Genomic DNA, 23471 nt, shown 5'->3' with positions numbered 1-23471 from the left:
CTGTGTACCAGAACTGACAGGGCCATTGGCGGAGCTATGAGAATCATTCTGGTGCTGGATCTGTAAAGTTTGTTGATCACTGCCGGTATGAGGGGGATCGGTGGAAAAGCGTAGAGAAATATCCCTGACCAGTCGATCAACAGGGCATTCCCTCGAGATCCCGGACGGTAGAACCTGGACGCGAAGTCTGGGCATTTCCTGTTTACCTCGTCTGCGAAGAGATCCAACTGAGGCCGACCCCATTGAGCAAAGATGTCTTCGACGACTTCGTCGTGCAGGACCCAATCGTGGGCGTCCTCGAGGTTTCTGCTCAGGAATGAAAATGTCACTTACCCAGTGTACATCTGTTCGTGGCATTGGTCGCTGCAGATTCACATGTTGTGCACAGTCCGCCATCTGGTGTTGGGTCGGAGTGTTACAAGTTGTTTTTCTTCGAAGAAGTCTTTCGAGTCACGAGACCGAGGGACTCCTCCTCTTTGCTTCCATTGCGCATGGGCGTCGGCTCCATCTTAGATTGTTTTCCCCGCAGAGGGTGAGGTAGGAGTTGTGTGTTTTAGTAATAGTGCCCATCCAATGGAATGAATAAGTATGTACAAGTTAAGGTTAAGTAATATATATATATATATATACAAATGTACAAATGTTGAAGATAACTTCCAACGGCTACAGGCTCCCGGGGAGGCGGGTGGGCACATGTGAATCTGCAGCGACCAATGCCACGAACAGATGTACACTGGGTAAGTGACATTTTCAGTTCGATGGCATCTGTTGCTGCAGATACACATGTTGTGCATAGACTAGTAAGCAGTTATCTCCCCAAAAGCGGTGGCTCAGCCTGTAGGAGTGGAAGTAGTCTGAAACAAAGTTCTTAGTACGCCTTGACCTACTGTGGCTTGTTGTGCGGATAGCACGTCTACACAGTAGTATTTAGTAAATGTGTGAGGCGTGGACCATGTGGATGCCTTACATATTTCGTGCATTGGAATATTTCCTAGGAATGCCATGGTAGCGCCTTTTTTTCTGGTTGAGTGTGCCCTTGGTGTAATGGGCAGTTGTCTCTTTGCTTTAAGATAGCATGTTTGGATGCACTTAACTATCCATCTGGCTATACCTTGTTTTGATATTGGGTTTCCTGTATGAGGTTTTTGAAATGCAATAAACAGTTGTTTTGTTTTCCTAACCTCCTTTGTTCTGTCGATGTAGTACATTAGTGCTCTTTTGACATCTAATGTATGTAGTGCCCTTTCAGCTACTGAGTCTGGCTGTGGGAAGAACACTGGTAACTCTACCGTTTGATTTAAGTGGAATGGTGAAATAACCTTTGGTAGGAATTTAGGATTGGTTCTTAGTACAACCTTATTTTTGTGTATTTGGATAAAAGGTTCTTGTATTGTAAACGCCTGAATTTCACTTACTCTTCTTAGAGATGTGATGGCAATGAGAAATGCAACTTTCCAGGTTAAGAATTGTATTTCGCAAGAATGCATGGGTTCAAAAGGTGGTCCCATGAGTCTTGTCAAGACGATGTTAATGTTCCATGAAGGAACAGGTGGTGTTCTTGGTGGTATTATTCTTCTTAGGCCCTCCATAAATGCTTTAATGACGGGTATCCTAAACAATGAAGTTGAATGGGTAATCTGCAGGTATGCAGATATTGCTGCAAGGTGTATTTTAATGGAAGAGAAGGCTAGATTTGACTTTTGTAAGTGTAGTAAGTATCCCACTACATCTTTTGGGGATGCGTGTAATGGATGAACTTGATTATTATGGCAGTAGCAAACAAACCTTTTTCATTTGCTTGCATAGCAGTGTCTAGTGGATGGTCTTCTAGCTTGTTTTATGACTTCCATACATTCTTGAGTGAGGTTTAAATGTCCGAATTCTAGGATTTCAGGAGCCAGATTGCTAGATTGAGCGATGCTGGGTTTGGATGCCTGATCTGCTGTTTGTGTTGTGTTAACAGATCTGGCCTGTTGGGTAACTTGACGTGTGGTACTACTGACAGGTCTAGTAGTGTTGTGTACCAAGGTTGTCTTGCCCATGTTGGTGCTATTAATATGAGTTTGAGTTTGTTTTGACTCAATTGGTTTACTAGATATGGAAGGAGAGGGGGAAAAGCGTATGCAAATTTCCCTGACCAGTTCATCCATAGGGCATTGCCTTGAGACTGTCTGTGTGGGTACCTGAATGCGAAGTTTTGGCATTTTGCGTTCTCTTTTGTTGCAAATAGGTCTATTTGCGGTGTACCCCAAAGTTTGAAGTAAGTGTTTAGGATTTGGGGGTGAATCTCCCATTCGTGGACCTGTTGGTGATCTCGAGAGAGATTGTCTGCTAGTTGATTTTGGATCCCTGGAATAAACTGTGCTATTAGGCGAATGTGGTTGTGAATTGCCCATTGCCATATCTTTTGTGCTAGGAGACATAGCTGTGTCGAGTGTGTTCCCCCTTGCTTGTTTAGGTAATACATTGTTGTCATGTTGTCTGTTTTGACAAGAACGTATTTGTGGGTTATGATGGGTTGAAATGCTTTTAGCGCCAGGAATACTGCTAGTAATTCGAGGCGATTTATATGCAGTTTTGTTTGATGTACGTCCCATTGTCCTTGGATGCTGTGGTGATCGAGGTGTGCTCCCCACCCTGTCATGGAAGCATCTGTTATTACGTATTGTGGCACTGGGTCTTGGAACGGCCGCCCTTTGTTTAAATTTGTACTGTTCCACCATAGAAGCGAGATGTATGTTTGGCGGTCTATCAACACCAGATCTAGAAGGTGACCCTGTGCTAGTGACCATTGTGATGCTAGGCACTGTTGTAAGGGCCTCATGTGCAGTCTTGCGTTTGGGACAATGGCTATGCATGAGGACATCATGCCTAGGAGTTTTAAAACCACTTTTGCCTGTATTTTTAGTGTTGGATACATGGCCTGTATGACCTTGTGAAAATTTTGAACCCTTTGTGGACTCGGAGTGGCTAATCCTTTTGTCGTGTTGATTACCGCTCCTAAGTAGTGCTGTATTTTGCACGGCACAATGTGTGATTTTTTGTAGTTGAGGGAGAACCCGAGTTTGTAGAGGGTTTGTATGACATACTCTGTGTGTTGTGAACACTTTGTTAGCGAGTTGGTCTTGATTAGCCAATCGTCTAGATACGGGAATACGTGTATTTGCTGCCTTCTGATGTGTGCAGCTACTACTGCTAGGCATTTGGTAAATACTCTTGGTGCGGTCGTTATACCGAACGGTAAGACTTTGAATTGATAGTGTATTCCCTTGAATACAAACCTTAGGTATTTCCTGTGCGAAGGGTGTATCGGTATGTGGAAATACGCGTCTTTGAGATCTAAGGTTGTCATGTAATCTTGTTGCTTTAGCAGTGGTAACACCTCCTGTAGCGTGACCATGTGAAAGTGGTCTGATTTGATGTAGGTGTTTAGTATTCTGAGATCTAAGATTGGCCTCAGTGTTTTGTCCTTTTTGGGTATTAGAAAGTACAGTGAATAGACTCCTGTGTTTATTTCTGTACATGGTACCAGTTCTATTGCTTCTTTTTGCAGTAGTGCTTGAACTTCTATTTCTAGGAGGTCTAAATGCTGTTTTGACATTTTTTGTGTTTTTGGTGGGATATTTGGAGGTATCTGTAGAAATTCTATGCAATAACCATGTTGGATAATTGCTAAGACCCAAGTGTCTGTTGTTATATCCACCCACGATTGATAAAACTGACTTAGTCTTCCCCCCACTGGTGTTATGTGGAGGGGTTGAGTGACTTGTAAGTCACTGTTTGGTTGTTGGGGTTTTGGGGCTTTGAAGTTTTCCCAGGTTTCTCGGGAATTGTCCCCCTCTGTACTGGCCCCGAAAACCTCCCCTTTGGTACTGTCCCTGGTAGGTAGACGGTGTTGATTGTGAGGTGCTGGCTTGTGTGGCCTGACCCCGAAACCCCCCTCTGAAGGTTGTTTTACGGAAGGTGCCGAAAGTGCCTCTGCTTTGCGGGGAGTAGAGCGCGCCCATGGCCTTGGCTGTGTCAGTGTCCTTTTTCAGCTTCTCAATCGCCGTGTCAACCTCTGGTCCGAACAATTGTTGTTCGTTGAACGGCATATTGAGTACTGCTTGCTGTATTTCTGGTTTAAAGCCAGACGTGCGTAACCATGCGTGCCTTCTGATGGTTACTGCAGTGTTTATTGTCCTTGCAGCTGTGTCCGCTGCATCCATAGAGGAGCGTATTTGGTTATTGGAGATGTTTTGTCCCTCCTCAACCACCTGTTTTGCCCGCTTTTGAAATTCTTTGGGTAGATGCTCGATGAGATGCTGCATCTCGTCCCAATGGGCTCTGTCATAACGCGCTAGGAGCGCCTGAGAGTTTGCGATGCGCCACTGGCTTGCAGCTTGTACAGCGACTCTTTTCCCAGCTGCGTCGAATTTTCGGCTTTCCTTATCCGGGGGTGGTGCATCGCCCGATGTGTGGGAATTGGCTCTTTTGCGAGCTGCTCCTACCACGACTGAGTCTGGTGGAAGTTGAGAGGTGATAAAAGCAGGGTCTGTGGGAGGTGCTTTATATTTTTTCTCTACCCTCGGAGTGATCGCTCTACTCTTGACAGGGTCTTTGAAGATTTGCTTCGCGTGCCTTAGCATTCCTGGAAGCATAGGCAGGCTTTGGTAGTTGCTATGGGTGGAGGAGAGGGTGTTAAAAAGGAAGTCATCCTCGACAGGTTCTGTGTGTAACGACACGTTGTGGAATTCTGCTGCCCTAGCTACCACCTGCGCATACGCTGTGCTGTCCTCAGGTGGTGAGGGCTTGGTAGGGTATGACTCTGGACTATTGTCTAACACTGGGGCGTCGTATAGGTCCCAAGCATCTTGGTCATCTTGGCTCATGGTGGTGTGAGCCGGTGAATGCGACGGAGTTTGTGCCGGTGATATCTGAGTTACAGGTGGAGGAGAGGGTGGCGGAGTTGCTTTCTTTGCCACCTTTGCTTGTGGTGTTAGTTGTTCAGTTTGGAACTCTAGTCTCCTTTTTCTCCTGATTGGTGGAAGAGTGCTAATCATCCCTGTTCCACTCTGGATGAACCTCTTTTGTGTATGGTCTACATCAGTAGTCAGTAACTCCTCTTCAAACCTGTGTTTACGCATTTGAGAGGACAATGATTGTTCCTCTGAATATGAGCCGGTAGTGGGTTCGGTTGCTGGTTGTTTTGGCACCGAAACTGTGTCTTTTTTTGTTTTCAGCTCCGAGGCGAATCTCTTCTTTTTCGGAGTCGAGCCTTCTCGGCGTCGATCATCCTCGGTGCCGCTGTCTCTGCGTCGAGCAGCGTCGGCTCCGCTTTCTCGGCGTCGATCCTTTTCGGCAACACTTTCTCGGTCCCGAGAATGTTGCGTGCCTGTGTCTCGACCCGAGTCGGACGTTCTGGGCACCAGTTCGGCCTTTTTCGGTGCCGATGGACGGTCACCTTTATGGGTTGAGCCATGGCCAGTTAGCAGTGGCATCCCCTGGGCCTTGTCTGTTTTCTTGTGCTGTGTGCTTTTTGACGTCTTACTCACAGTTTCGTCGACGTCGAATTAATCCGAGTCCGATTCATGGATGGAGAAGGCTTCCTCCTCTTCTCCTTGTTCCTCGAACTCTCGGCGTTCTGTCGGCGTGGACGCCATCTGTAATCTTCTGGCTCGACGGTCACGGAGCGTTTTTCGGGACCGGAACGCACGACAGGCCTCACAAGTTTCTTCTTTGTGCTCGGGTGACAGGCACAAGTTACAGACCAAATGTTGGTCCGTATATGGAAATTTATTGTGGCATTTAGGACAGAATCGGAACGGGGTCCGTTCCATCGGTGTCGATGTTACACGCGGTCGGGCCGACCAGGCCCCGACGGGGGATCGAAAGTACCCCGAAGGGCTACCGGAGCTCTTCGCGATTCAGTGTCGATTCTAACTATCCCGAGCGAAACAATACCAACGTATTTTTTCGAAGTTTTGACTATCTTTCCGTCCCGAAACCCGGAGCGAAAAGGAACACGTCCGAACCCGAGGGCGGAAAAAAAGCAATCTAAGATGGAGCCGACGCCCATGCGCAATGGAAGCAAAGAGTAGGAGTCCCTCGGTCTCGTGACTCGAAAGACTTCTTCGAAGAAAAACAACTTGTAACACTCCGACCCAACACCAGATGGCGGACTGTGCACAACATGTGTATCTGCAGCAACAGATGCCATCGAACATCTGCTTCCACGTTTTGTTGACCTGGTAGGTGAACCGCTGTAAGCAACATTCCTCTCGCCAGGAGCCAATGCCAGATTGTTTGAGACTCCCGAGATAGGGGTAGGGATCTCGTTCCCCCTTGTCTGTTCAAATAATACATTGTGGTCGTATTGTCCGTTTGTATTAGGAGAGATTTCCCCTGAATCGATGGAGCAAAAGACTTGAGAGCCAGATGGACCGCTCTGAGCTCCAGCAGATTGATGTGGTACATCCTTTCGTTGTCGGACCACAGGCCCTGAGCTTGAAGGGGACCTAGATGAGCCCCCCATCCCTGAAGAGACGCATCCGTTACCAGAGTGTCGGATGGAATTACCTGGTGAAACAGAGCTCCTACTGACAGGTGAGGTCTGTGCATCCACCATTGTAATGACTGTCGTGCTGCTATCGGCAGCCGCACTCTGTCCTCCCAGCGGTCTGTCCTTTGGTTCCAGTTGTTTTCCAACGCCTCTTGGAGAGGCCTCATACGTAGCTTGGCATTCGGGACAATGAAAATGCACGAGGCCATGGAGCCCAGTAGAGATGTCACCTGACGGGCCGTAGGTGCGTCGGACTTCAACAGGTCTTGACACTTTTTCTTTATCGATAATAGTCGTTCCTCCGAAGGATACACTCTTTCGAGCTCTGTATCTAGTATTGCTCCCAGGTAGTGGAGATTCTGCGTTGGAATCAAGGTGGACTTTTGGTAGTTCACTTGTAGACCTAGAGACCTGAAAACCTTCAGCACAATGTCCTGATGGCTTTTCACCTGTTCCGGAGAGGAGGCTTTCAGAAGCCAGTCGTCTAGGTATGGATAAATGAAGATTTTTTGCTTCAGTAGATGTGCCGCTACCACTGCTACGCATTTCGAGAAAACGCGATGGGCAGATTTCAGGCCGAATGGTAGCACCTTGAACTGATAGTGCTGTGAGGCTATCCGGAAGCGCAGGAATTTCCGATGCTTGGGAACGATCGGGATGTGAAAGTACGCATCCTGCAGGTCGATGGAGCACATCCAGTCCCCTTGATGTAGCTGAGGGAAAATCTGGGGAAGGGCCAGCATCCTGAACCTTTGCTTTTTTATGTACTTGTTCAGTAGTCGTAAGTCCAGAATCGGCCTGAAAACACCTTCTCGGCCTTTTTCCGCTACCAGAAAATAACAGGAGTATACTCCCTTCCCTCTGTGCGCGACTGGAACTTTTTCTATTGCTTTCTTTTGTAAAAGGGCGTGAGCCTCTTTGCGCAATAGGCTGACGTGAGACGGGTTGCATTTGGTTGGTGGCAAGTGCGGTGGAGGTTGCCGAAAAAGAAGAGAGTACCCATTCTCTACAATGTTGCGCACCCATTTGTCTTTTGTCATACGACGCCACTCGTGAATAAAGTCTGTGATACTTCCCCCCCACCGGAGTGGTGCACAGTGTTAAGGGAAGCGAGTTCTCATTGTTTGGCTGGCGCTTTGGGTGTGGACTGCTGTGATCTACTTGACCCTCGTTCTCTCGTGGCCTTACGAGACTGAAAAAGTGGGCGTCCTTGCCTCTGCTGTGGCCTCTGGGACCAATGAGGGGTTTGAACCTCTGCTGGAAAGGGTGCCTGTCATAAGGCCTATACCTTCGCCTGAAGTCCTTTTTCCTCTCCAGCCCTACTGCCCTCATGGCGTCCACTTCTGTCTTCATGCGCGCCATCTCTTCGTCCGTATGGGTACCAAACAGCGAGTTCCCGTTGAACGGAAGATTTAAGATACGCTGTTGTGCTTCCTGTTTTAATCCAGTCAGTCTCAACCAGGAAGACCTTCTTGCACAAACCCCAAGTGCGTATCCATGTGCAGCTAAGTCTGCCCCATCTGCCGCTGCGCTGATGACCTGGTTGGAGACCAGATATCCCTCTTGAAGTCCTGCCTGTCCTCCCTAGGTAATTTTTCTGCGAACCTGTTCAGAGAGTCCCACAATGAACGGTCATAACTGCCTAGGAGTGCAGAAGCGCTGGAGACCTTCATCATAGAAGCCGCCGTGCCGCACATTTTTCTCCCCAGAGGGTCTAGATGTCTGCTCTCCTTGTCCGGTGGAACCGTGGAGGATGATGCTACTGAGTGAGTTTTTCAGGCTGCGGCCAATATGACTGAGTCCGGCGGCGGATCCGTCCTGAGAAATAAAGGATCTTGTTCAGGCGCTTTATATTTGTTCAAGATCCTAGCAGGAGCTGATTTGAGGGTGGCTGGCGCTAAAAAGGTGTCCATGGTTGGTTGCAACAGACCAGGCACTAGCGGCAGCAGCTTTTTCGAAACTGCTCTATGCTGCAGAGTCTCAAAAATGACGGATGAGGAGGTTGACGGTTCTGGAACCTCTATGTTTAGCTTCTGTGCTCCCCTGATAAGCACCTCATTAAAGGTAGTGAGGTCGTCCACCGGTGAAACCCTAGCTGGTGGAGAATCCGTTAAGGTAGGGGAGTATCGTCTGACGGATGACCCTGACGATGACCAAGAGGGCGACCTTCTGTGTCTTGATCGTGACCTAGATCGTCTCTGGGAGCGTGACCTGCTGCGAGATGCTGTAGCAGAGCGCCCAGGCCTCGTGGTCGGCTGGTGAGAAGCAGAACGAGCCCGTTCTACTCACGCTGTCGGTGACTGTGTTCTCGGGAGAGAGGCAGTAGGAGAGTACATCCTCGAATACTGCGAGTCCGGGGAGGCCGTTGGTCTATTAAGGCTCTCCAACCACCTCAGTGACAAATTGATGGGCGAGACATGCCCCGACGATGCAGCTCTCGACCGAGATGATCCACTCCTTATGGAGACCACCGGAGATGGAGTGGTCTTATCCGCTGGCGGAAGCCGATGCTCTGCCCCCCTGCAAGACAGGTAAAACCTGCGTCGACAGTTGTAATGACGTCGAAGGGAGCGCCGCCGGTTGTTCCCGTCTCGACGCTGAGTTTCTCGACGTTGAGTGCCTCGACGTCGAACGTCGATCTCTGAACCGCGACCTGCTCACCGTCGTGTGCCTCGCCGTCGAGTGGTGGGCCGCCGACGGCGGATGTCCTCTTTCTCGCCGCTGAGGCGATTTCGATGTCGCCTTCCTTGACGTCGATCGGTGGGTTGCCGTCGACGGAGATCTGCCATGCAGGGGCCATGTTTTCTCGACACCGTGTCCTTCGACGTCGGTCGGGTCGCCGTCAACGGCGATCTATGACGGTGTGATGGTGCCTCTCGTGAAGCCCATGAAGCCTGATCTTCTCCCTGTCCTTCAGAGTCCTCTTTGATATGTTCTTGCAGTGTTTGCAAGTGTCAGGGCAGTGACTCTGAGGCAGGCACACAATGCAGAGTGTGTGTGGATCTGACTGGGCCTTCTTCTTCCCACAGGAAGGGCATTTCACAAAAAGTGAAGGCATTTTTCAGTCAGGAAAAAACTTCCAGACTCAGACAATGATATTAGATGTCGAGTAAAGATGGAAAAACCGCTGTTCTGAAGTATTTTTCTAGAAAAACTCAGAAAAACTGAGAGCTCAATGCTCCAGGATCCTCTCAGAAGAAGCTGGAAAAAAGAACTGACCTAACTGTGAACCAACTGTCACCTCTCCTTCACCCCTGAGGCATGGTGGGATTACTGGAGGTGCTCAGGGTCTTAAAGGCATGGTGCCAACGTTTTTATGGTTCTCCTGTGTTAACCTGCATGCAGCCTATTGGCTAAGAATGCTCTAGTGTTTTTCAATGTGGTTTTTAATCTTTTTTCTCTGATGATTACTACTGCTGATTTCCCTAGGCTCAGTGGTGTGGTTTTGGTAGATATTTTTTCTCTTATTGTAATTTTGAGAACAATTTAAAAAAAAAAAACTCCATAGAAATAAAGCATTTTAGCCTGTTTATGATTATAGTCTGCATTGCTGTTTTACACATGTATATATGAGTTTAGTATGAAACTTTGTCTACTAAAAATGCTATATATATTTTTTGTGCATATTTCATACTTTATATATGTGTATTTTATATATGCTCCGGGGTCCCCACACAAGGGCGGGAATATTCAATGTTGATGACTATTGATGAGGATCCCCTGGAAGAGAATTATTGTAGAACTCACGGCCACTGTATGTTTAACTTGCATTCCACATATCCAAAAACATTGCCTGCAGCATATGAACAAATTTGCTACTGTCACTACAGAGCATTTAAATGTGCACATTACTCTGAATTGTACTCGCCAACAGGGCCACCAATCACAATCCACAGATGGTCCAGCAGGTCTTGCTCCCTGGCAACAAGGTCAGCCCAATGGTGCTTTAGCTGGTGGTCATTACGCGGTGTGCTGTATATGCGTTGCACATGGTACAGGACCTTTGCCAACCGGAGCCTCTTTGCCTCTGTGGGATACCCATGTATCACCCGGCCACCTGCTTCTATCATCAATGGGAGGAAGTGGCACACCAGCCAAATGAATCCCCCCCCCCCCCCCCCCAGCTCCTCCTCTCCCATTCTACTGAGACGTGGCCTCCCCAACATGCTTGAAAAAAATGAAGGAATTAAGGGGTACAGTGGATAATGAAGGGAAAGGAGGAGAGGGAAATGAAAAGTAAATAACACTGCAACAGCCCAACTATCCCCAAACTAACACTACCCACAACAGACTCCCAACAGTATAAAGACAAAATTAGACACCAGAAATGACAAAAATACACTTACACAGGATACCACAGACACTTAGAAAACACCAAAAGGCAATATAAAGCGCACACAGGAGACAAATTCACAATATTCACAGAGACAAGTCCAAACACAGCCACACAGTCAAGAAAAATCATAGACTGCAAAGTGAAAGTACACCCACTGTATCAATTCTGTATTACATCACTTCCTGCCTCAAATGCGGTGCATTTTTATTATGATGCGTCAAAATATTATAACTCTTACGCTGTGAGTCTCTTTATTTTGAAGCAAATGCTTAGAAATTACCCCGCATCCATATTTTCAAATGTTTTTCATAGTTAACGAATTTCATGAGGTACAATGTGGGAATTACCGCTCAGGGCCAATGGATGTAGCATGGCAGTGAGCGTCATTTTTCTACGCATATGCAGTGTTTTTTGACGCATGTGCGTCTTTTTTTACGCGTACGAATCAAAATGTATGTCTTTTACTGGGTTTCGGTCATTTCTCATATTTTATAATACATGACAGCTGTAACTATACAGAGATGGGCTGTTTGCACCTACATTGTGCATTTGGGTGTATGGGCACATGTGGCAGATCACACTACTGCGGACCATGCTCCTCTAGTTGTTGTACCGGATTTGCACTCTTCAATGACGCAATAGATCCCAAAATTTTTGGAATACAAATTAGTATTACCCAGTTTGAGCAGGTTGTGCGTCAGTAGAGGATAGCAAGGCTACGCAACTCAATACAGTAACTCATTGCCTGTGTGTCAATGTGTGACTTGGCTCTTACAATTTTAGTTGTCCCTCTGTGTGAACATCACAAGAAGTGTTTTCATAAATGTGCTTGTATGCATGTGTTGACAATGTGGACAACCATCAGATGCTATTCAGTGTGGAAATGAGTAAGGAAATGTGTTTGTCATACACGTAGCAACAAATGCTGTGTGAACTTCCCAGATTTTTGGGACATAAGCATCTCCCATGACAAACCATGCACAGGATAGATGGAAGACGGTTGATCATGGCAATGTTCGAAGACTAAGCCATCACATGTCCTGGAATGTTGGATACCACTTCTTGGTCACTTGTTTGTATACTACTCATGAGTCAGGCATTTGAAAATGCTATGTGGGTATGGTGTTTGTGACACAGAGTCCCAAAACCAATCCACAAATGTAATGTCACTCCACAGTTTGACTCGTATAAATGGCCTATGTTTCTCCTGTGGCAGTGGAGGACCAGCAGACCAAGCAGCAAGTGTTCACATAGTTCCAGTGGTTAATTGCACAAAGGTGTCCAGTTCAAGTGTGTGGGCCCAGGTGTAGCCTGTGTCATTATTGGGGTCCATGTTGTCACAGTTACGTGCAGGTCTAGTCATGATTCTGTGGAGCCATTCCCTGCATTAACAAAGTATCCTTCACAGCTGAATTGAACGAAAGCCAGAGGAATTGAGAACACACATGGGGATAGTCCAGCTATGGCACTGCAGAATTTTTATGAGACTGACAACAGGGCAACCTTGGTGTGCTGACAAAGTTAATGGATCAGGAATTTTAAACCAGCAGGTTTCCTCACAACATTTGTACACAGGGTGGCCTCTAAAATTCCCACTGCAGCCGGAAACATCAGTGCCTCTGTGCGGATTAATCTCACAGCTATTCAACATGCAAGCCCAGTCAATAGGTTGGGGCCGATGTGAATCAGTGTGTGGACCGTCAGGGTACAAACATGTGTTGACATTTCATGCACATTATCTAACGTTGTTTGTTGTGCTGGAGGAACCATACCAAATCCATGCATACAGCCATGGTACACTGTCACTATTTGTCATTCATGCATACATGAAACCCAGACAAGAGATGGGCCGTGATTAGGCTATGTGAAGACAAGTTCCACTCCATGATACGATAAGTAAACTGATTACACTATACAATGTATTTGATTATTCATTGTAGACCTACCTGACACAATACCCGAGGAGGAAAGTGAGGTGATGGAAAGCAACTATGAGACAAATGTAGCCATAGGGAACATTTATGGTAACGCAAAGACAGGAACCAGTTAGGCTAATAGGATGCAGGGTCAATCAGGAACAGAAATGAACAAGGTAAATACACAGTGAGCAGACTGAGACTGGTCAAAGCTGGAACAACACTGTGGAAAATGTAAACTGTTTTTGTCCTGTGTGCTGCAACGTTACACAATAACCCAAGGCCTGTGTTACACAAGTGATTTATATGGTAATGCAGAACAGTGATATACATATAATGGCAGTTTCTATGCCGTTACAGGCAGCAGCAAGGACAGTGCATGTTCAAATGGATGGTCTGCATGGAGGTGCTAACAGGTGTGTGCAGCTTCAGTCTCACAAGTCCTGTAGGTGAGAATCAAGTTCAAAGGGCCAACAGAACCTTTCGCATGGGAAGCAATGGACAGGTGATTACAGGTCCTACAGACTACAAGGCAGTGCATTATCCGACCAGAAGTCCATGCAGACAGATGAACAATGACTATGGCATACCATACTAAAGAGGTAAGCACACTGGAGTCCGAATGTGAGTCTGGGTGTGTGTAGATGAGGGATTATCTGGGTACAAATAGTCCATTTCCAGGGCCCCCTAGAGAAGGGTGGGGGAGAGAGAGAGAAAAAACATGGCAGTGGCAGGACTTATGAACAGGGATGGCATGTGCAGGGGATGTCTTGTGAGCAATGCTAGCCATACCTGGGGCACTCGTGCTATCCATTTGCTGCTTACATGGATTTCTTGTGACACATAGGGCCGTATTTATACTCTGGTTGCGCCGAATTTGCGTCGTTTTTTTCGACGCAAATTCGACGCTAAACTAACGCCAACTAACGCCATATTTATACTATGGCGTTAGACGCTTCGGACGCCAAAGTGCCCGGAGTGAGCGTCATTTTTTAGCGTGAACCCCTTCCTTGCGTTAATGATATGCAAGGGAGGCGTTCCCGTCTTAAAAAATGACTCCCAGGCCTTTACGTGGTATTTATACTCCCGGGCAAAAGAGACGCCCGGGAGTGGGCGTGGCCAAAAACGGCGCATTTGCGCCGCTTTTTAACACCTGGGTCAGGGATGGCGTTAAGGGACAAGTGGGCTCAAAATGAGCCCAGAGTGCCCTCCCCTGCCCCCAGGGACCCCCCCTGCCACCCTTGCCCACCCCAGGAGGACACCCAAGGACGGAGGGACCCATCCCATGGACATTAAGGTAAGTTCAGGTAAGTATTTTTTTTTTTTTTTTTTTGTGGCATAGGGGGGCCTGATTTGTGCCCCCCTACATGCCACTATGCCCAATGACCATGCCCAGGGGACAGAAGTCCCCTGGGCATGGCCATTGGGCAAGGGGGCATGACTCCTATCTTTACAATGATAGGAGTCATGTTGATGGGGGATGGGCGTCGAAAAAAAATGGCGCAAGTCGGGTTACGACGATTTTTTCGACGTAACCTGACTTGCCCCATTTTAAGACGCCCATACGCCATTTTCCCCCTACGCCGGCGCTGTCTGGTGTACGTGTTTTTTTTCCACGCAAACCAGGCAGCGCCGGTCTGCTTGCGCCGGCTAACGCCATTCCATAAATACGGCGCCCGCATGGCGCTTCAGAATGGCGTTAGACGGCGCAAAATTTTTTGACGCTAAACTGCGTTAGCGCAGTTTAGCGTCAAAAAGTATAAATATGGGCCATACTCCTTGCAGAGATAGCTGATGTCACACTTACTGCTGTCAAGGGTCTGGACATATATTCATGTTACCAATGCAATAGCACATCCACTGCCTCATGTATTAGGCATTTTACTTAGTGAATGATGGTGTCTTAGTTGTGTGCCATATGCTGCAATGAACCATGTTGCCAACATGTATGTGTAAAATAGCTGTGGTCCTCTGCTATTGCCCTTCAAATGTGAAATGGACAGGATATGTCATTTACAGAGTGTGTGTATATTTGGCTGTATATTCATACCCATCAAATGTGATGTGGATTTTTCAGTATCCTAATATATATTTCTGCAATGCTCCATGAGGCTACACTCCGATTATGAATCTTGGGGATAATGTGATGCAAAAATGATTACCCAGACCATGATATAGTGATTAGAATATGTGTTTAATGACATATGTTAAGACAGTGGTGATGGTGACTATAGTTAAAAGACGTTTTGGACAACGTGTTGTCTCCGGCGCAATCCTGCTGCTGTGTTTGGATGGTCCCCCTCATGTTGATGGACAACGTCCTTCTCTTCCTCCTCTTCAGGCATTTGTGGGTCTGGTTCATAGAGGGGAATGTTCCTCCTTACACAAATGTTGTGCAGGATGGCACAGGTCAAAATGATCATACAGACCATTTCTGGGGAGTATAGGATGCTGCCTCCGGAGATGTCGAGGCACCTGAATCTTGACTTCAGGATGCCAAAAGTTCTCTCGACTATGGTGCGTGTCCTCCGATGTGCCTCATTATAGGCATGCTCTGATGCTGTGCTTGGGTTTGCAAATGGGGGTCATGATCCATGGCTGGATCCCATACCCCTGATCAGCTGAAAGAGAAAATGAGTGAGAAAGTTTTGATGTTGCTAGCACCATGATTATCACTTTGCATGGCAGTTGTTCTCTTTTGTTGTCTGCGACTCATCTTTGTGTAATTGTGTGGACTCCTAGCCTTCTAGGATGTACCATCAGCATTGTGTTTCATTTTCTGAACTGGTGTTTGGCTGATTGACCATATGTCAGTGATATTTTTGTAGAGTTGCAGTACATTGTGTACTCCCTTGCATTTTGTCATGTGAAAGAGGTGTCCATGTGTCTTAACTGGGGGTGACATGATACTTCCCTACACAGAATGAATTCCACAGTGGTGGTAACACGGATGCATCTATATGGCCTGGAGATCCCATCCAATTTAACATATGCAATAGAATTTGTTAAACATCAGTGAGGCCCTTTGATTTGGCTAGGTGACAATGTACAACACATCTCCATAAGTTGTCAGCACTGAATTGTTGACAATTGACAATGCACAAATATCCCACGTGTGACAAGTTCTCTGCTGACCTATTTCTCTGCCCTTGCTGAGTTGACTCATGTTCAAACGTGTACCTATACTACTGAACCTGGTCCAGTTCAGCTGGCTAACTTGGTTGTGAGGTTGACATTTTGAGTGTCAGAAGGTCCATATGCCAGTACATCTGTTGTGTAATTGTCTCAAACTATATGTGTAGCAATGTGCACTTTCAATACTGTCACATCAATATTTGTTCTTAGCACAGTCCACTTGCTTATTGGTAGTGGGCAATGTCAGAGCAGGAGTGATGTGAGATATTGGCACTGCCTCAATGATTCCATGTCACCTTCATTGTAGTTATCATGCTATGTGTCTCATGGTGTTTGACCTGGAGCAAAACACATTGCACACCCCTTACATAGTACGTATTGCTTGGAAGGGAGTTTGATTGAGTGTTATTGATGTGATATTGAAAGATTAATCTTCCAAGTTGTACTGCCAGTTAAGGCCAGGTCATTGTGTTGTTTTAAAATTGTTCCCTTGTGTCTGTGGAGTGGCATCTGTTATTTGGAACGTGCGTACACGTGTGCAGTCAATGGTACCAAGCACATGTGGGAAGCTGTTGATTTGATAGAAGCCCTGTTTGGTCTCCTGCTGCTTCAGCGGTTTGTTGGGGAACCTGATGTGGCGGGGTGTGAGGGAGATGATGGCATCTAATACCTTGGGTAGGAAGGCAGAGGATGAGAGCTGTGAGATTCCAGCAACCAGGGCGCCAGTGGTTTGAAAGGAGCCACTTGCCAACATGTGGAGGACAACTCGCAGCTTGGTTTCTGGTGGAATGGTGTGGGGCGTCTGCAAGCTGGGTGCCAACTGTGGCTCAATGTGGCGCAGCAGCTGCTGAATGGCTTGCCAGTTGAGTCTGTACCTCTGGATGATATATTGTTGCCGGAGTCCCAGAAGGGCTGTCCTGGTCCTGAATACCCTCTCCTGCCTTCTGCATTGCCTTTGGGGTCCCTGCTGGTGTTGTGGAAACTGCTGTTGGTCCTGTGCTCTGCGTCTGCATGCATGCTGGATGAAAAGCACATCCACGTCTTCGTTTTTGAGCTCTGATGTTGCTTTTGTGTTTTTTCCTTAAGTACTAGTGTGTTTGCCCCCATTTTAACTCCTGCCCTGACCCAGGTGTTATTTTTTGACGAAAATCGGGCTGTGCACCATTTTCCACCTCTCGGCCGTGCGGGATTTTTGCACTGTAGCATAAATATGGCGCACAGGTGTTTACGTCATTTTTTGGACGAGAACGCCTACCTTGCATGTCATTAACACAAGGCGGTTTCCCGCATCCAGAAAATGACAGCGGGATTTTGGCGTTCGTGGGCATCATTGTATAAATATGGTGCAAGGTTTGCGCCGAATGTGCGGCAAACTTTGACGCACATTGGGCACAGACAGAATATAAATATGCCCCTTTGTCTGTTTTTTCAGCATCCTCTGCCCAAAACTTCAGAGCTTCTTCTTTTGCTACCAGACCCAACGGCAGAAAAAAAGAATCTGAAGATGGCTACCACGCACAGGAACTTTTGGGGCACCATCTCGTGTCACGCGGGGACTGACCCAACACCAAATCGGGGTCGATGAGTCACAGGAAACAGGGGGGGGGGGGGGGGGGGGGGGGGTTAGTGAAAAGGAATGGTTTCTTACCTGTAACTCCAGTTCTCTCGTAGGGGTATTTCCATGATAGTCATAAGCACTGAATAGTTCTGCGCGCCTGCGGGGACCCCGGAGCACTGTTGTGTAGTATATTCTTAAGTGCAATCATCAGCTCCTTGACAAAAAAAGGTCTGTGAAAAACACTTAAGAATAACAATGTGCAGCCTATGTGAACAGCTACACAGGCCAAATTGTTAGAAGAAAAAACAGTTGTAGTGTAAATTCACGTTTAAACCTCTATTTATTCTATAAATACATAAATAAATTCTCATATTTTATTTACACCTCATGAGAATAAAACAATGTAGGGCAGTGTAGCCCATAGGCTGCCATTATACAGAATGAAAATAGAGCTGTGCCTTTAAGAAAGTAAAGTCTTCCTGTTTCCCATCATGCACAGCAAAAAAAAAAGGCAGTTGCCTCAGTTCTTTTTTGGAGGCTATTAACCTGACATGAGGAAAACAAAAATTTGTTGGAGTACCAACCTCAATAATATTCATGTTCTATGTCAACTCCACCGGGGAGGAGGGAGGGTTGCTTATGACTATCATGGAAATACCCCTACGAGAGAACTGGAGTTACAGGTAAGAAACCATTCCTTCTCTCGTAGGGGATTTCCATGTATAGTCATAAGCACTGAATAGAGTAGCAAGCCCATCCCCATAACCGCGGTGGAGTAGATATAAGAATACTGAGAAAACATGAATCATGCAAACAAATTCTTGAGCAAAGCCTGTCCAACCTGAGCATCTGCCCTAGCGTCTGTATCAAGGCAGTAATGCTTAGTAAAGGTATGGACCGACCTCCAAGTGGCAGCCTTGCATATTTCTGCCAAAGGGACATTTCTCATCAAGGCTACAGTAGCTGCTTTCCCTCTGGTAGAGTGGGCTTTTGGCCTACCACCAAGGGATTTGTTTGCTAACTGATAACATAACATTATACACGAAACAATCCACCTGGATAAAGATTGTTTAGATGCGCCCAAACCTGTTCTGATTGGGCCATAGTTAATAAAAAGCTGTTGTGATTTTCGTAAGCTTTTTGTCCTGTCCAAGTAAAATTTCAAGACTCTCTTTACATCCAGGGAGTGCAGAGTTCTCTCAGCAGGAGTAGCTGGATTCTGAAAGAAAGTCGGTAATGAAATTGTTTGGTTCACATGGAAGTCTGAGACTACCTTAGGTAAAAATTTTGGATGAGTTCTCATTACCACTTTTGCAGAATGAAAAACCGTGTAGGGTTCCTGAGCGCAAAGGGCCTGGATTTCACTGACCCTACGCGCCGAAGTGATTGCCACCAGAAAAGCAGCTTTCCATGTGAGATGTTGCAGCGATGCCTTATGTATCGGCTCGAATGGGGGCAGCATCAGACGTGATAAGACAACGTTCAGTTCCCATGGAGGAGAAGGCTTTCTAATGGGAGGAAAAACCTTCTTTAAACCTTCTAGGAAATCCTTAATAATCGTAATCCGAAAAAAGGAAGTTTGTGAAGGACTCTTCCTGTATGCCGTGACAGCCGCCAAGTGAACTTTTATTGACGACAGTTGTAAGCCCGATTTTGCCAAACTTAACAAGTATGGTAGGATAGATTGTTCTCCACAGGAAACCAGGTCAATGTTGTTGTGTAAACACCAAATGCAGAATCTCTTCCACTTGCTTGCATAGGCTGATAGTGTGGAAGGGCGCTTTGCTTCCTTCAGAATTTCCATACAGTCCTGAGGTAGGTTCAAGTGTCCATATTGCACTAGCTCAGGAGCCATGCTGCCAAACTTAACGATGAGGGGGTTGGGATGAGATATCTGCCCTCTGAACTTCGTGAGCAGGTCCGGACGATATGGTAGCCTGATGTGTGGTTTGAGTGACCGGTGAAGAAGGTCTGGGAACCACCACTGGCGTGGCCACTCCGGAGCAATTAGGATCATTTTGATCTGAGCATTGGACAGCTTCTGGAGGACCGCCGGAATCAGGGGAAGCGGTGGAAAGGCGTAAAGAAATGCTCCTGACCAGCTTATCCATAGGGCATTCCCCAATGTCCCTGGATGGTAATATCTGGAGGCGAAGTTTTGGCATTTTTTGTTGTCTGGGGTTGCGAAAAGGTCTGTAGAGGGGGTACCCCAGAGTGCGAAAATGGAATGAACGACGTCGTCGTGTAGTACCCATTCGTGGTTCTCGTCCATTACCCGACTGAGGGCATCCGCTTGAACATTCTGGATGCCGGGCAGGTGAGTTGCCACTAGCGACAGGTTCCTGGCTAGAAGCCAATGCCAGATTGTCTGAGCCCCTCTGGATAAAATTCTGGACCTGGTGCCTCCTTGTTTGTTCACGTAGTACATAGTGGCCACGTTGTCTGTCTGGAGAAGGAGAGTTTCCGTTCTCAGAGAGGGAAGGAAGGCTTTGAGCGCAAGGTGGACTGCGCGAAGTTCCAGCAGGTTGATGTGATAGAGACTCTCTCTCTGTGACCACTCTCCTTGGACTCGAAGATGTTCCATGTGCGCCCCCCCATCCGAGCAGTGACGCATCTGTTACTATGGTTTGAGATGGAGGCCGTTGTTGGAACGGAATCCCCACAAAGAGATTGCTGGGTAAACACCACCACTTGAGGGATTGTAGGGTGTGAGGAGAAAGAAGGACTTTGTTCTCCCAATCGTCCCTCAGTTGACACCACTGATCCTCCAGATTTTCCTGCAATGGTCTCATATGGAGGCGAGCATTGGGAACCAGATGGATACAAGACGCCATCGAGCCCAGTAGAGAAGCTATTATTCTTGCAGTGGCTTGAGGTCTTTCCTGCAGTTGTTTGCACTTTTGGAGAATCGATAACCTTCGTTCCTCCGAAGGAAACACCTTTCCTAGCCTGGTATCTACAATGGCCCCTAAGTAATGCAACCTCTGAACAGGTGTTGCTGTAGATTTCAGGAGATTGACTTGAAGACCAAGTTTTTGCAGCAGTTGTAGAGTCCATTCGAAATGCTGTTGTGCCTCGAGACAACTGGAGGCCTTTATGAGCCAATCGTCTAGATAGGGGTAGACGAATATTCGCTGTTTCCTCAAGTGGGCGGCTACTACCGCCATGCATTTGGAAAAAGTTCTCGGCGCTGATTTTAGGCCGAAAGGTAGAACTGCAAATTGGTAATGGCGTTTTCCGACGGTGAACCTTAGGAATTTCCGATGTTTCTTGGTTATTGGGATATGAAAGTAAGCGTCGCAAAGATCTATTGCACAGAGCCAGTCGCCCTGACATAGATGTGGGTAAATTTGGTGTAAGGCTAACATCCTGAATTTTTCTTTGCGAATCCATTTGTTTGCTGTCCTCAGATCTAAAATGGGACGAAACTCTTGTTTGTCTTTTTTCGGTACAAGGAAATATCTCGAATAAATCCCCTTCCCTTGCTGGCTGATGGGAACGGGTTCTATGGCTCTTTTTTGCAATAGAATATTGACCTCTAACTGAAGAGCTTCGAGATGGCGGTTGGCTGTTTTGGGTGGAACAGATGGTGGAGAACTGGTGAATCTGAGAGCGTAACCATGTCTCACAATATTCAATACCCAGGCGTCTGTTGTGATGCGTAGCCACTCGTCCAGATGATTTGAGATACTTCCCCCTACCGGAGTGGATAACGGAGGAGGGGGAAGCAAAGATTCAGGGCTTAGACGTGGGAGCCTGTCGAGTCGCCCGAGTTTGAGGTGTTGAACGACCCCTTGTCGACCTTCGCTGAGTGGAGAAACCCCTTTGATGCTGCTGTTGTGGTTGCTGCTGGGGGCGCAAAGACATCCAGTGTGGCGACTGATACCGGTGTGTGAAAAGTAGTCGTTGATATGGCCGGAAAACCTTTCTTTGTTCTTTCGGTCTTTCCATGCCTACCGCTTTCAGGGTATCTAGTTCAGCCTTCATTCTAGCCATCTCGTCATGAGAACCGAACAAGGTGGAGCCCGAGAAAGGCAAATTTTGTATTCGCTGCTGCGCTTCAGGTTTGAGTGATGTAAGTCTCAACCATGCATGCCTTCTGAGCGCTATCCCGTGTGCATAATTGTGTGCGGATAGCACCGAAGAGTCAGCTGCAGCACTTCTAATTTGGTTAGAAACCATGGCTCCCTCACCCACGACCTCCAGGAAATCTTCCCTTTTATCCTTAGGAAGATGTTCCGCAAACTGCATTAAAGAGTCCCAGAGGGCACGGTCGTATCGCCCTAATAACGCAGTAGCGCTGGCTGCCTTCATCGTGACGGCTGCAGTAGAACATACTTTTCGTGCTGCAGCATCTATCTTCCTGCTCTCTTTATCTGGAGGCGAAGAAGAAGAAGGTGAGGTTGAATGCAGTTTCTTTGCCGCTACTATGACCACCGAATCAGGTACTGGGTCCGACCTCAAGAATAGAGGATCTTGTTCTGGTGGACGATATTTTTTAATAAGTCTGGAAGGAGCAGACTTTGTTGCGGCCGGTGCAAGGAAAATATCCATTGCTGGTTCGAGGAGACCTGGAACCAGTGGAAGCAAAGGTCTGGAAGATGTCCTGTGATGCAAGGTCTCGAAGATCACTGACGTCGATGGGGCAGGTACCGCCAGCGGGATGTTCAGCTTGGTCGCCCCTCGTACTAAGACCTCCTGGAACGTAGTCACATCATCTATGGGGGACACTCTCGGGGACGGTGAGTCCGATAGGGTTGGAGAGTAGTCCAGTGTAGACGAAGAAGAACGCCTGTGATGTGAATGCTGAGATCTCTGTGATTCATGACGGTGCCGAGAGGAAGAAGAGCGTCTAGAGGAATGTCCAGAACGTCTTACAGACCGCGTTGGAGTCCTCAAAACAGACTCTGAAGGAGGAGCCGGAAGAGGTGCCGTAGGTGTTACCGGCATCTGTGGCAATGGTGATTGTCGAGGAGAGCGTTGTGGAGACGCTGGAAGGAGGATGAGTGAGGCCGAGGATTCTGAGGTTGTATAAACCCTTCTAGGTCGTTTTGCTTGTCTCGACGTCGACACACTCCTCGACGTCGAAGTACGGTGACGGCGAGTGCCCTTCGACGTCGATTCTTCTCGCCGTTGAGAATCTCTCGACGACGACCCTAGACGTCGCCGTGATGACGGTGAACGCCTACGACGTCGAGCACCCCTCGACGTCGAACGCTCTCGCCGTGTCAACGGCAAGCCGGATTCAGATCTCCTCGACGTGGAACGTCCTCGCCGTGTCGACGGCGACCCAGATCTCGATGGCGAAAGTCCACGCCGTCTCGACGGCGAAATCGTCGTCGACGGCGAGCGATGTCTTTCTCGCCGGCGAACCACTCCTAGACGGCGAGCATGTTGGCGCCGTACCTTGCCTCGACGTCTGAGACCTGTGCCGTTTTTGAGCCGGTCTGGTCGGAGTTATAGAGGAAACAGTGTGAGCCCTGGTAGAAGACTGACCTTCTCCTCGCTCTGTGGTAGAATGACCACTTTTCCTCCTGTCCTCTTTCGCCTGGAGTCGGATCTTCTCCCTGTCCCGAAGGGTCCTTCTGGAGAAGGTTTTGCAGATGTCACACGACTCCGGTTTGTGGCTGGAAGGAAGGCAAATTATGCAGACCCGATGTGGATCTGTTTTGGCCTTTTTTCTGCCACAAGAAGGGCATTTGTCAAACAGTGAAGGCATTTCTGAAGTAGAAAAACCTCAAAATTCTGTCAGAATCTAACAGAAAAAAATAGAAAATGATCACTCAATGTTAAAAACGTCGAGTGAAATTGAAATTCAAAAGATTTTAAATGAATTTCTGTCACAAAAGGATTTTGTGAGGTAGAGCTCAATGCTTCAGGGTCCTGTCAGAAAGGAGCCGGAAAAAAGAACTGAGGCAACTGCCTTTTGCTGTGCATGATGGGAAACAGGAAGACTTTACTTTCTTAAAGGCACAGCTCTATTTT

The sequence above is a fragment of the Pleurodeles waltl genome, chromosome 4_2 (assembly GCF_031143425.1).
Source record: "Pleurodeles waltl isolate 20211129_DDA chromosome 4_2, aPleWal1.hap1.20221129, whole genome shotgun sequence".
Taxonomy (NCBI): domain Eukaryota; kingdom Metazoa; phylum Chordata; class Amphibia; order Caudata; family Salamandridae; genus Pleurodeles; species Pleurodeles waltl.
Note: the sequence above shows the minus strand (reverse complement) of the source record.